Here is a 14,378-nt window from a genome sequence, read left to right as displayed (position 1 = left end):
CTATCAATGTAATTAAACCCATCTCTTTAATTTCATCATGTGTCAAATCCATTTTTTTATTTCGTTTCACATTTTTCCATCTTGCTGATGTCAAACTCTAATTCATCACCCAACTGATCTAATTTATTAGGTGCTTCATTTGCACATCTGGCTGCTTCTCTAATCAAATATCTAATTCCATCAGCATTGTAAGACAATAACCTATTTAAGTCAACATTTCTCTGCAACCTTTCACCACATTCAATTTTTTTAAATACCAATGTAGATTTCTTTAGTAGCTTTTTCAGCTACAGTTGTTCTTACAGGTGTGGAAGCTTTAATCTGTACACCCAAATTGCGTATCTTCCCTTGGGCTAGACAGAGCAACCTGTCAAGAATTCCTGTCATGCGAGGGGAGGAAAACGGTAACCAGCGAAAAACGGACTACATCTCCCAGGATGCTTAGCGGTTGAGAGGTTATGTAAACAGGAGAGCTGTTACATAACTCAAGGAAAACACGCCCTTATGTAAACAGGAGAGCTGTTACATAACTCAAGGAAAACACGCCCTATAAAGGGAGAAACCGGGAGGTACAACGCTGTCGGATATTGTGTTTACACCGACGTACCTGCTTAGTGAAGAGCAGTGTTCCGGAGTGGTGCTCCAGTAAGGCAAGAACGGAGGTAGGTCGAGTCGTTACTCCCTGGGCCGTGTCTTGCCCCATCGTCACCTGTGAAGGACCCGGAAGCTCTACCGGATAACCATTGAGCTTCGCTTTTTGACTCGGCTGAGTCAAAGCGCAGTGGCGCTTTTGCTGGTTGGAGTCGTAACTCCCAGCCCGACCAGAGATACAGGGACTGCCAGCTGTAACGCACACCAGGAGGTGTTTGCCGCGTTACAGACTCGGAAGTCCACAGGATCGATCGAGCGGCTGCTCTCGGTTCAGTCTTCTTTGCTTGTGATTGGGGTATCGGTGACGCATCACCAGGAGGTGACTCCGCGTCCCGGTGCAGTCTGAGGAAGAGGTTGAGCGGCTGCTCCCTTCAGGTAGAGACCCCGGCTGGGTGTTTCCCTGACTCCTCGATTCTCCCCAACACTCTTCGTGCCCCTCACAGCCTACCGATTGGCATTGTCGGCCATTTCATTTCTGCCCTCTGTTGGCATACGCCGGGATCGGCGTATATGCAGAGGACGGTTAGGACCATCCGTGCTGTGGGCTGGTAACGTACTTAGCCTGGAGGATTCCAGTGACTATAACCTTTGTTTATTCCTTGTATTATTTTTGCCTTCATTAAAATAACTAAACCTTCACCAGTGGTTGCGTTCTCATTATCGTGTCTGTTAAACGATCCTGAGACGTTCAGGGCGTTACACAACCATCGCTGTCTGCATCAGCGCTCTTTGTACTGGTTCTGAGCTGATGTCACTTGTCCTCACTGGTCTTACTATATATGGAGGAGATGTAGAATTCAAAGCCTCATTAAGAAAAAATGTGCCTCCTCATCAAAATCATTATTCTGCTTCTCTTTTTTATTTGTCTTTTTGAACACCAAATCAGCATCCATATTTAAAAAAAAATGTTATCCCTGTAAACATGAGGCACAACTGAACTACATTAATAAACACACTTCTAAATCTCTGATAAAAATAATTTCAAGTAAACATTAATAATTGATCATTTACGACTAGATTCATCAAAAAAATCATTCGTATTCAAAAAGTAAGTTGTCACCCATGATTGTGTATTAGAACTGTGTCAAAGAAAATCTTCTCACAAAATAATTGTGAAACAAATTTTTTTACATGTAATCTATGAATCAAAGTTCTAGCCGGCCTGGATTTCCACTAGAATTCTTGGGAACAAAGAGCACCTAGCAATCAGAGGCAGGGCAAGAATTCATAGGTGCATACGGACGGTTCTGTCATAGAGAAAAGTGGTCACAACCAAAGAAAGGGAGCATAGAGGTGTGCAGAGACTAAGATCATGAGAAATGAAGAAGATGGCCTTCAGATGTAGCAAAAATGTAAACAACTATCAACAGTTTCTCATCTTGTCACCAAGATGTGAAAGGGAGGCATTTTTTAGCATGAGCAAAAATATGGCTGAAGCAAGTTACAGCTGGGCTAATTGAATCATTATTCCATAGGGGCCATCAGTGATTCAAAGCTATCTTTGGGGCTGCTGTGATTGCATATGATGAAAGCAGTAATAGTGGTTCATGCAAATGACTTGAAATCTGTAATAATTATCTGAAATATTGTGAACCTTTCGGCAAGAGCATAAAGTATGGTGTTGGTGTGGAGAAAAATAGAGATCCAGTCACATTAATAGCTAGTGTGGGATCTTTACCTTTTTTCAGCTAATAGCCATTGAAGGTAACTCTGCAGAGTAAGGGTTGTTTCATTGTGGGAGTAACTGTAAGTATGTTAGACTAGAGGAAAGCAGAAACTATGTGCAAAAGAAAGTAATGTCCAAAGGCCTGATTATGATCTCGCTAGGAAATCACTCTGTACTACTCGGATCCAGAGGGCCTTCAGAGCGAAATGTGCTCCGGGGCTCCGAACGAGCAAGTACGATGCAGCCGTATGCTTACGGACTCGGTTCTGTCAGACTCTCATTGAACTCTATGGGAGCCTGTGTACAGACACGTACACGGGCTCCCATAGCAGAAAAGGTGTGGGTGGGGAAAAGCGTACACACTGTGCATGCCTGTATCGCGGGGACGCATGGGCTCACCCCAGTGACAGATTCGGAGGCCCCCGGGTGAAAGGGGGCATGCTACGGGTCCTCAAGGTACGATTCCAACAGCCATTTCATCTCACTGAGGCGAAGCAGTTGTCCAAATCGTGCATCGTACTCGCTCGTTCGGAATTCGGCTCCGTTGCGCGGCACAATTCAGCTACGAACCAGTCGTACAGACCGGTTTGGGTCCGCAAACAATTCGGTCGAGGCGTACAAGATCTTCGCATCGTACTTGGTCGTTCGGACCTGTGTACGATTCGGTCGGAAATGAATGCTACAAATCAGATCCAGGAAAGCCAAATCTGATTCGGAGGCCTTCCGAACGACATCGCAATCGGGCCCCAAGTTGTTTTCATGGAGATAGAACATTGCATTGGTACCACCTGGTTAACTTGGCTCAGTGTAGAATTACCTCATTCGAAGCAAGGGTCACTATTAAAGCAAAGCTTCCAGAAGCAGCTAGAAGTTTATATGGAGTCAGAAACCTCAAATGAACACTCTGGTTCTATTCAAGGACCGAGGCCAGTTAGATCCAGAGGCTCAGCGAGGGCTGATGTCAAGACTAGTATCCATCTTTCTGTACATCTGTAAAGAACCCACCATTTTGTGGAGGCACCAAGATATTACGAGTCGATCAAGTGCAGATGCAAATGGTTTCCTTTAAGGTGAGCAGAATGCCTGTAACTTACCATTGCATTTGGTGTTGCCATGCACCATGGTTTAAACCCAGAGGCATGGGAATGTGTCTTAATTTTGCTGTTTTTATTAGCAAAATGATTTATGGTCAGCAGTGTATACGGCAGTACAATAATGTTTAAATGTCTTCCTAAAAGCCAACATGTGCATAAGTCTTGAGGAAGAATATTACATATAGGGGAAGCCAAATCCCAAAAGATATTAAGGGCTGTATTACAGAACTGCCCTGGGGGCGAAACGGTTGTTTGCATCCACTTTGTATCACCTTCGGGGCACTTTGGTAATATAGAAGGGGCCGCAAACGCTTGTGCTGGCTCTTCTGTAATACAGATAGCGCAGGCGCACATGTAGCGCCAGAGCTATCATTAGCAGGCGCTCCCTTATTTGCATGGGAGTATAACCCCATGCAAATGAGGGAATCTCTTTACCTCTGTGCCCACATGTATTACTGACGTGAGTGCAGAGCCAAACTTGCCTTTTGGAGGCGCACTGAAAGTGCACCAATAAAGGTTTCCCTCTGGATGGATAAAAGGGGGTCCCATGGATCCCCCAGAGACCCCCTTGCAAGCAGGTGCAGTCACTCACTGCAACCACCTGCAAGGGGATCTCTAATCTCTCTTAAAAGTACAGGCAGGTTGTCGTCGGAAGAGAGAGACACGGAGCAGCTTTTAAACAGCTGCATTGTATTTCTCTTGAATGTGCCACCCTGAGGGCAGCGCATGTTTGTGACTGCCCTGACGTCAGCACATTCAATATAATAGGGCGCACTTTCCCGGTCTGAACCCAGCCCACCTGTTTAACGGTGAACCATGGCACAAACAGGAAAAGTGCTCTACATTCTGAATAGCCAGCAGATATGTGGTCTAATAATGCAGACGATCAGCTTTGACTTTATTTATAATGACAAGCTTGGAATTTATCGGCATCCCAATCAGCAGCTGGATCTTTTTTGAAGGGGGTGGGAGGGGAGATATGCAAGGTGTATGGTAATACTCTGCAGGGTTCCCGAATAGCTTCATTCTGACAACAGCGCAGATCTGGATGCTTATAAAAATTTCACAATCCCACCAGCATTACACCTATGGTCCCAGCCAACAATTATGTATGAATCACACACGTTTGGGGGAAATAAGATCTACTCCACGTGATCAGTATTTAACATCAATTTATTCAAACCATTCATTTGTCAGTTAACATATTGGTAGCTATATACCACAAAATGTATCTACTGTTTGCGCAATTAGCTCTTTATAACTAACGTATTATAGCTTCTTGAAAGAATTTTTTTTTCTATATGATGTGTTTAAGCTCCAGGCAGGGTATATTTAAAAAAATTATAAATCATATAGATAATCCACATCTAATTATTCCATTGCTCATCCCAGACTGCATTGCGTATACACTGCATATTTGAGGCTTGTAGTATTTGACTAAAATAAGTTTATATTAAGCTTTTTTTATCGATGTTGCATTTTTAAAAGAAGCCTTGCATCGTGCTACAGAAAACATGGGCATTTTTGCACATTATCTTTTAGGCACAAGTGGGGATAATATTGCCTTCACTCTAGTACCCCAGAACTAACCTTAGTTCAGCTGAGCAAAATAATTGTGTATCATCAGTTGACTTCAGTGCTTAATTTGAGCCGGTGTTTCTGGTGCTCAGCACCTGCACTTAATTGGTTTCCAGTGCTCGGCACCGGCACCTAATTGTCAACACCATACTTAGAACAGTCTACCACATGGTGGCTCTGCTCATCTAATTTAGAGCTGAGCTGAACAACGGTTGTTTAGGAACACAAGATACATTAAAATTGCTCATACCTGCCTCCCCAGCCCTTCCTTTAGCTTTGGGGACCTGGAATAATCTGATCTGTCGCATTTATATGCGAGAGAAGTGGTAAGTAGTTATTTTGGCAGAGATGACGAGGGCGATGGGTGGTAAAAGCTTCAGTGGCCTCCTGGTCAGATTCCTGGCACTTAATATTTTACAAATTAAGCATTGGTTGACTTACTGAAATTTCAGCTTTCTAAACATTATACAAAAACAGCTTTCTTCTCAGATCACAGCCCGTGTAGTAGGGGTCTGGTCAGAAGGCTTCAATTACTTCAGTAGTCAAAATACCGGATGACAAGAATAAATAATTGGGTGAAATCTGTCAAAAAGGTAAATTCTCTCATGCTAAGAAAATTGTTGACCAGTCCAGCAACTCTCAATATGTCTGCCAGTAACTAGAACTAGGAACGCAAATCCATTTGGTAATGCCAAAGCTGGTAGGAAATTGAGGCTGAATTATGCTTAACACCTACAGCACTGAACAAATGTAGGACTGTTGGGGACCTTCAGGATCTGCACTACAAAGACCAGATGATGGGGTTCAGAACGGTCAATAACATCAGTATAAGGTTCAACAACCATCAGCATAAGTCATTCAGTCCAAACTGTACATTGTACTTCTGGAACTATGGAAGATTTGAAGCTTTAGTAGTTTCTCCTACATCAGTGATTATAAAGTTCCTTATTACAATAGGTGATATTTTGGAGTTTCACTTGAGTTAATGTATATTTAATGTCCACAATTAAGTTGTGGCATAGCACAATAACTATAATGTACGGTTGAGCCTTTAGGGGTATAATCTGTCGACGTTGCAAGCAGTTGCTGATATGGGGTGATTTAACTGCAAACGTTCATTTCCTATAAAAAGCCACAAACCAAATGTATATCAACAGAGCCATTTGATTATCGGGATCATACAACTAGTTAATCATTACCATGCAACTTTCCTTAAAATTGAGCTTCTTTCTCAGAAAGAAATACATATTCACCAAATTTAGATACATCATGACGCCTTTTAAATATGCTTACTTGCCTTTCAAATGGCTGTGACCAGATTATAAAGACTCTAAATCGGGTAAAAAGTAAAAAGGTATTAAACAAAAGCCCACATCGCTGTCTGGGGCAGTCGGCAGGGTCCACTGAAATATATCGGAGGACAAACTGGTGGGTGTTGGGGATGGGAAAAACTTTTTTAAAAATTGTTCATGATCAGGAGAGAGATTTCAGAAAACATCGGGGTCCAGATTTTAAAGTATTATCCTGCCCCAAGAGACTCAGATAGCTAAATGTTCTAGGGAGCATTAAACTAGAACCCAGTTCTAAAACGATCTGAGAGCCTGCTACCAACTAACACACCATTTGTGAGCTAAATAAAATCATAATGTGCAACCTGCAAGACTGTAAAAAGAAATTAAATAAGGAAGTAGGAACAGGGTGAGGGAGGGGATACAAATGGGAGAGTTTAGTGTGGGGGGAGTTGGGAGGAAGGGAAGGGAGTTTCTTTTTTTGCAGTTCTCTGTGTTTGTTGTTATGAAAAGACAGATAAAAATGTAGTTAAACCAGTTGTGCTGGAACAGTTTGTTGAGTGGGTGTGCTGCCATCGCTGAAGTCACAGGGCTTGTGAAAAATCCAAGAATCACACAGACAACAAGTCTAACAAATGAGCCACGCCTGTTCACAAAGAGAGTGGTAGGGGTTTAGTCTGTAGCCAATGGTGCGTTTTGGAGCATTCTATCTCAAATATATTATCAAAGCATGGTGTGGTAGTGTACTGCCATTTACAGACAGCACATTTAACATTGTGTGGTATCCTGGGTGTCATGGTAATGTTTCTATGGCACCTGGTTATCTGTGCTCGTGGGTAGGAATTCTCAGTTGTTGCCTTGGTTAGAGAATGTTATGTTTAAAGTGGGTTCTAATAACTGGGGCGTTTGGGAGAAAGAAACTGGATTTGTACAGAGCTGGATGTAGGATTGGATGGGTCCTACTGTACTTGGAAATAAACCTGCTTTTACTTCATGAACTACATTCTCTAAGTGGTCTCACTTTGTCTAAAGGAGGATTTCACATTGGCGTAGTCGGCAGCGGAATTGAAGGAGGACCCAACTCCCACAACACTCTAGAGGAACTGAGTAAAGGACATTAGGGGCTGGGAGCTCTTCGCCGTGAGAAACTGAAACACTTCTATTTTGAATATTGTCACGGGCTCGCCCTTAATGGTAAATATTGATTTGAATTACACGCGCTTTGAAAGAAGATTACTTATTGAAAAAAGCAAAGGAGTTTACCGGAGTGCAGCGTCGTGTTGCTGATGTGGTTTGCTGCTCTGGAGCTTGAATCTCGAGTAGAGTCTCTTTGTGCGCGTTGCTGCCCGTTGGACGTGGGAGTTCATCGTTGCCGCGGAAGAGCTCTTCACCTGTCAAGCTTCTGGTGGAACTGGTGACGCAATGGAATCTCGCAGGGAGATTCAGTGATCAATAGCGTCTTGGAAGGTGTGCGTTCCTGACAGTGTTTGGATCGAACGGCGTCAGTCCTGGTGTGCGTTCTGATTGATTGTTCTGTTCGCGCACGCGCAGTGTTCAAGACTCTTTCTTTTGGTTGGTCTGTTCACGCATGCGCGGAGTTAAAGACTCTTTATTTTGCCGTGAGCCAGCCGCTCTGTGTGGTACTTCCAGTGAAGTGTCCGGTTTTCGCACATGCGTGGTGTGTTCTTCTGTTTCATCAGAGGAGGTTGAATCTCATGCTGTAACTGATCTTTGCTGTGACGGACCCTTTTCACACGGCGGTGAGGCAATCAGAGGAGGTTGAATCTCACGCTGTAACTGATCTTTTGCTGTGACGGATCCTTTCATACGGCGGTGAGGCAGCTAATCTTGGTGGAACTTCAAGCGCTTCTGGTGAACTTCAAGCGCAGTTTTGGTGTTGCAAATGCTTGGAAATGTTTGCCAGTTTATTAGAGGTAGTATGTTCTCTCGCTGTGACTGATTTCTTGCGGCGACTGTTCCTATTTATATGCAAGAACGTTCTCCTCGTGATTTTTGAGGGGGCATTCAGGTTTTGGGAAAGTTTGACAGTTTCACTAAAGAGTGTCTTTTCTCAATATTTTTTTTATTGTATGCATATACTCTCATCCCCAAGAATTACATATTCATTTTTTTGGGCATTCACTTTGTGATGTATTTGGGGATGTAATATTTACTTAGTATTTTGTTCATTTTTCATCGTATGTTAACAGTTTCAATTGGGTGTTAAATTTACTTTCACTTGTATAAACATGCAGAATGTGACTGCTCCTCCGTTTTTTTTATCTGAACCTGGTGAGCCAGCCAGCAGATGGAAAAAATGGAAGAAAGTTTTTGGACGGTATGCTAAAGTTTGTGGTGCGAATCTGGGTGCAGAGCGGAAAACCGCTCTTTTGCTACATTGTCTTGGTTTGGAGGGTCAAGATGTTTTTGATCATCTGGCGGATTTGACTGCAGTGGAAGCAAGGGGTTTGAATGAATATGAGGTGTGCATCAGGAAGCTAGATAATCATTATTTATCGAGGGTTAGTACGATACTTGAAAGGTATCAATTTACTAAAAGATTACAGAATGAGGGTGAGTCGGTTGAAGCGTATGTTACACAATTAAGGAAACTTGCTTCTTCTTGTAAATTTGATCAATTATTAGAGGAAAGATTAAGGGATCAGTTCATGTTGGGATGCAGTTTAGAAAAAGTTCGTGAAGAACTCTGGTTAAGAGATGAACCCTCCTTAGATGAGGTTTTACAGGTGGCCAAAAGAATTGAACATTCAGTAAAGTGTGTTGACACATTGAAGAAGGATGTGAAAGTTTCGGTTCAAATGGTTGAAGAGGGTGTCATTGGTTAAGATGTGCCGAGAAGGGATGATAGTCTCAAAAGCAAATCAAAGCCATTTGTGCCGAAGTGTTTTAGATGTGACAAGCTGGGACATTATGCAAATGATGAAAAAATGTCCGGCACTAAAGGCGGTTTGTGCAAAGTGTAAGCGCAAGGGTCATTTATCTGTGGTTTGTAAAACAAAAATTGTCTCTAGCAATGTCAAAGCTGTTGAAACAGAGTCTTGTGAAGAGGATTTTGTATGTGGTAAAATTGTGGTCCAAATTAAAGCTGATGTACAGCAAGGTTTGAATGAGGAACCGACATCTTGCCCTTTGGATGTCATACAAGTTGAGGGTGAATCTACAAAGGTACTTTTTGATTCTGGGGCAAAGATTACCATTGTGTCTAAAATGTTCTTTCAAACAAAACTTGCTGGCAAAGTCAAATTAATGAAACCGGACATACGTCCATTAGCATATGGGGGTGAACCCATACCCCTGTTTGGGTATTTTGTAGGTTTAATTGAATATTGTGGACGCTATGTTGCAGGAAAAGTTTGTTTCACAGAAAGGTGACAGTATCATCAGCTGGTTTCATCAAGCGGATTTGGGAGTCATGTTAGATCCAAGTAGTCCCACTCCTATCATTCTTAAGGAAAATATTCAAACGATTCATTTGGAGGCCGATAAAAATGTTGTGAGTGACATAAAAAGAAATTTTCAAAGGTGTTTAGAGAGGAGTTAGGGTGTCTAAAGGATTTCAAATTGAATATACCGTTGCTCTCTAATGCACAACCTTCTACTTGTAAAGTGAGGAGTGTACCTTTAGCAGTTGGAGAGGAGATGAAGAAAGAGCTGGATAAGCTCAAAGATGGTGGAATAATAGAAGAGGTATCTAGCACAGAGTGGCTTGCTCCGGTTGTAGCCGCGCGCAAGGCCAATGGATCGTTGCGTTTGTGTGTGGATTTGAGATAGCTGAATAAATGGGTGATTGTGGATAGGTATCCTCTTCCTAACATCTCAGAGCTTCTTACATTACTCGGTGGTCCGAAAGTGTTTAGCACGATTGATTTAGCCTCTGCATATCACCAGATTGAGCTTGAGATGTCTTCAAGGGATTTGACTTCTTTCATCACGCCTTTTGGAACGTTTAGATTTGTTCGGATGCCATTTGGCTTGGTGTCTGCGGCGTCTGTGTTTCAGCGGGCAATGGAGAGAGTTCTTCAAGGGTGTGATGGGGTTTGTGTCTATCAAGATGACATTTTAGTCTTTGCCAAAGATCACAAGGAGCATAGGAGAATTATTTATGATGTTTTGGGAAGACTTGAAGATGCCAATTTAACCATTAAGTTAGAAAAGTGTCATTTTGAAACTTCCTCCATTCATTATTTGGGACACACAATCTCAGGAGCAGGAATCTCTCCTAAGCCTGAGTTGGTTAACACGATTACTCACATGCCTCCTCCTTCTTCTAGAGAGGAACTTATGAAGTTTTTTGGGATGGCTGAATATTATAATAAATTTGTGAAGGGTTTTGCAGAACATTGTTCCAGTATGAGGGCGTTGTTGAGGAAAGGAGTGGAATTCAAATGGTCTCGGGAGTGTGAGGAAGAGTTTGTTAAGCTCAAAGAAAAACTTGAGAATGCACCTAATCTTAAAGGCTTTAATCCTTCTAAGACTTCTGTGGTAACCACGGATGCAAGTGTGAAAGGGTTAGGAGCAGTGTTACAACAGGAAGGTGAGGAAGGTTTGGAAACAATCACGTTCATTTCTAGAGGTTTAAAAGATACAGAAACACGCTACTCGGTGATTGAGCGTGAGGCTCTTGCCGTGTTTTGGGCGATCCGGAAGTTGAAGAAGTTTTTGTGGGGTACAAAATTCTTGGTTAGATCTGATCATAAACCTTTATGTGAGATATTTTTGAAGAAGGAAATTGATCAGGTTTCTGGGAGAATAAGTAAGTGGGTCATAGCCCTTCAAGAGTATGACTTTGAAATGAGATACATCCCAGGCATTGAGAATACTGTGGCTGATGCTCTTTCTAGACTGGCTGAAGGGTCCAGTGATGAAGAAGACCTGGATGATTGGGTTGAGTGCGATTCGCATGTGTGTTTTGTTGCTGGAGGTGTAATTGATGAGGAGCTGTGGCGGTTTAAGTTGTTTGAGGATCCTGTCTTGTCGGAAGTGATGTCTTTAATCAGGAATGGTTGGAACAAAAAAATTGCTGGGTCACTTGAAGCTATAAAGTTTTAGGGTGTGAAGGATGAGTTGGGTGTGTGTGATGGAGTCTTAGTACGTGGTACACGTTTAATACCGCCGTGTGAGGTGAGGAAGGCTCTGGTTGATATGGCGCATGCTTCACACTCAGGTATGTCTAAGAGGAAAGAACGAATTTGTGCCACTTATTGGTGGCCTGGTATGGATCTACAAGTTGAAAGGGTGGTTAGAGACTGTATGGTCTGTGCGACTAGTGAAAAGTCTAAACTTGTTAGGGTTCAACCCATGGTCATTAGGGAACTCCCGAAGGGACCTTGGAAAGATGTAGCACTGGATATTGTGGGTCCAATTCATTTCAATGGTCAACAGAATTTTATAATAGTACTTTTGGATTTATTTTCTAGGTGGCCTGAAGTACAGTTTACATCTGGAATAGAAACTGTCCATGTGATTAGGTTTCTTGAGAATATCATGAGTCGGGAAGGTTTTCCAGAGTCAATTCTGACGGATAATGGGGTGCAGTTAGTCTCGAAAGAGATGGAAACATTTTTAAAGGAAAGAGGCATAAAGCATAAAAAGTGTTCCCTGTATCACCCTGAAACCAATGGAATGGGTGAAAGATTCAACAGGGTGATTAAGGAGACAATTTCTATTGCAAAGAGTTCTGGAAAAAATTGGAAAGATCAAGTCCTGAGGAAAGTTGAAGATTATAGGATGACTCCTCACAGCTCAACGGGTCAGTCTCCTTTTGTTCTTTTTAGAGGGAGAGCTCCTTGTACTCAGGTAGAACCCTCTTGGGTTCGACGTCTGGGTGATAATCTTTCTAGGCCACTTGAAAATACTGGTGAAGAGTGGAGAGAGAAAGAAGAAAGAAAGTGTTTAGAAAGGAAGGAGAATTTTGATGTGAGGAAATCTGCTAAGCAAACAAAGGTTAAGGTTGGAGATACAGTGGTAGTAAGACTTCCTGGTTCAAAAGTGAAATTTTCTGAACCTATGCAAGTAGTCAAAGTGTTTAATAATACAGTCGGGACTCATGATCACAAGATATGGGATTTGGGAAGGATTTTTGTATTTTCGGATGTTAAAGTGGATCAGAAAAGTATGTCTAAAGATGAGTCTATACTGTCTGAGCTTCAACGCAAAACCACAAGGGTTCAAAGGGGGCCGGATTATTTGAAGGATTATGTTATGTAATTTAGTGTTGTTTTCTTTTCTGTTTGGTTTGTGGTTTTTCATCAAAACATGTTTCTGTTTTCCATTAATGGGGGGAGGTGTGTGGTATCCTGGGTGTCATGGTAATGTTTCTGTGGCACCTGGTTATCTGTGCTCGTGGGTAGGAATTCTCAGTTGTTGCCTTGGTTAGAGAATGTTATGTTTAAAGTGGGTTCTAATAACTGGGGCGGTTGGGAGAAAGAAACTGGATTTGTACAGAGCTGGATGTAGGATTGGATGGGTCCTACTGTACTTGGAAATAAACCTGCTTTTACTTCATGAACTACATTCTCTAAGTGGTCTCACTTTGTCTAAAGGAGGATTTCACACATTGAAATGAATCAGGCTTCATTCAGCAAAAGTTTATCCTTTGCACAAAACCAATATAAGAATCTGATTTGTTTTGGTCCAATTAAAATTGTAGCTTTCTTCACAATTCAGAATTACCAAAACATGTGCTTCATGTGTGCTTTCCTTACTGCTGGTATATTTTGAAACATCTGTACAGTTCATTTAAAATGTGTAGTGTTAGAAAACAAATTAACATCCTATAGCCTTTCCATATACAGTTCCTGTACCCCAGCAAGATTGTCACATTACAATCAGAGAACGAAAAGTAACCATCAATCTCCTTATTTAAAGAATAAGCAGCAATCTGTCAGAAGACATAGCCTGGCCTTTGAACTCTGTCTTTTAATGCACAGCAAATATGGCAAGATAAAAAATGTAAAGGCATATTTATTTCCCATCTACCTTCTGAACTCCAGCCTGGTTAATTTGAGGGTGCTGCAGCACCCTGGATCCCTACCTCCAGCACCAGGGATTTAAACTTAGAAAAAAACTCTAATTCAGCAACTGAAATTAAAATGTGGGTGTACTTTAAAAAGCTTGTGCATTGTGTGAGTAAATTCCTTTTGAAATTGTCCTTATAATGTTTGTGTCTAATGGGCAGATGTATGTGTTTTTGGAACATAAGTAAGGCTAAGATGCAAAAAAACATAATTTGCAGGCAGAAACCTTCATGATCTGATTCAAACAATGTAGATCTGTAGAAATTTCTGCTCACGAATCTCTTTTATAAATGCAAAACAAATTTGCCAGTCGGGAGCATTGTTAATATTATTGAGTTTAGGATTAGGGTCTGGACATAGTGCATTTCATTTTCGGCCCACAAGAAGTTGGTGAACAACTGCAAAGCTGTATGTTTATGGGCATTCCCATACCTCTTGCTGGTAATTTCCCCCAAACTGCTCTGAGAAGGAGAGGATTTAAGGAACAATCTCACCTTTAATAGAGAGGGAAAGAGGTGCACCTAAATATAAAATATCTTCACTGTGAAGAAGATAAAACGATTAAAATTTAATTGTGCAAATGCACAAGATGGCCTGCTTTGTTTCAGTATATGTTGAAAATGTAAGTACTCCTGGGGCGTATTACGGTAGGCTGCACATTTTCCTGGTTAGCGCTGGGCACACCTTTCAAAAGGTGCGGCATTATAGTGACTAAGCTGCCCCCGGGGTGCTGTGCATTCCGGTGAAATATGGAGTGGCTGCTTTGAAGCCGATCCGTGTTTCACAGTCCCGGCTGCAGCCCGCCTGCACTTTGAAGGGGATTTGAGATCTCCTTGCAGGTAGGTGCCGTGAGTGACTGCACACGTCTGTAAAGGGATGTCTTGGGGGGTCCATGGGACTCACTTTCCCCTCTCCTGAGGGCTGCTATCAGGGGACGCACTGACAGTGCGCCTCCTGGCAGATTCTTTGCCTCTGCACCCGTGTCTGTAATATGGCGCGGGCACAAAGGCAAAGAGATTCCCTCATTTGCAAGGGGCCACACCCCAATGCAAATGAGGGAATG

At 42.2% G+C, this 14,378-nt stretch overlaps 1 protein-coding gene across 1 annotated transcript in view; it reads left to right on the top strand.

Annotated features, from left to right (window-relative positions):
• CAPN9 (calpain 9) overlaps nt 1–14,378 on the top strand; it is a 361,781-nt gene that overhangs the window by 140,628 nt on the left and 206,775 nt on the right. The window lies entirely within an intron of this gene.

This window comes from Triturus cristatus, chromosome 6 (genome assembly GCF_964204655.1).
Source record: "Triturus cristatus chromosome 6, aTriCri1.1, whole genome shotgun sequence".
NCBI lineage: Eukaryota > Metazoa > Chordata > Amphibia > Caudata > Salamandridae > Triturus > Triturus cristatus.
The sequence above is the reverse complement of the archived record's forward strand: the minus strand, read 5'-3'. Positions and strand labels throughout refer to the sequence as shown.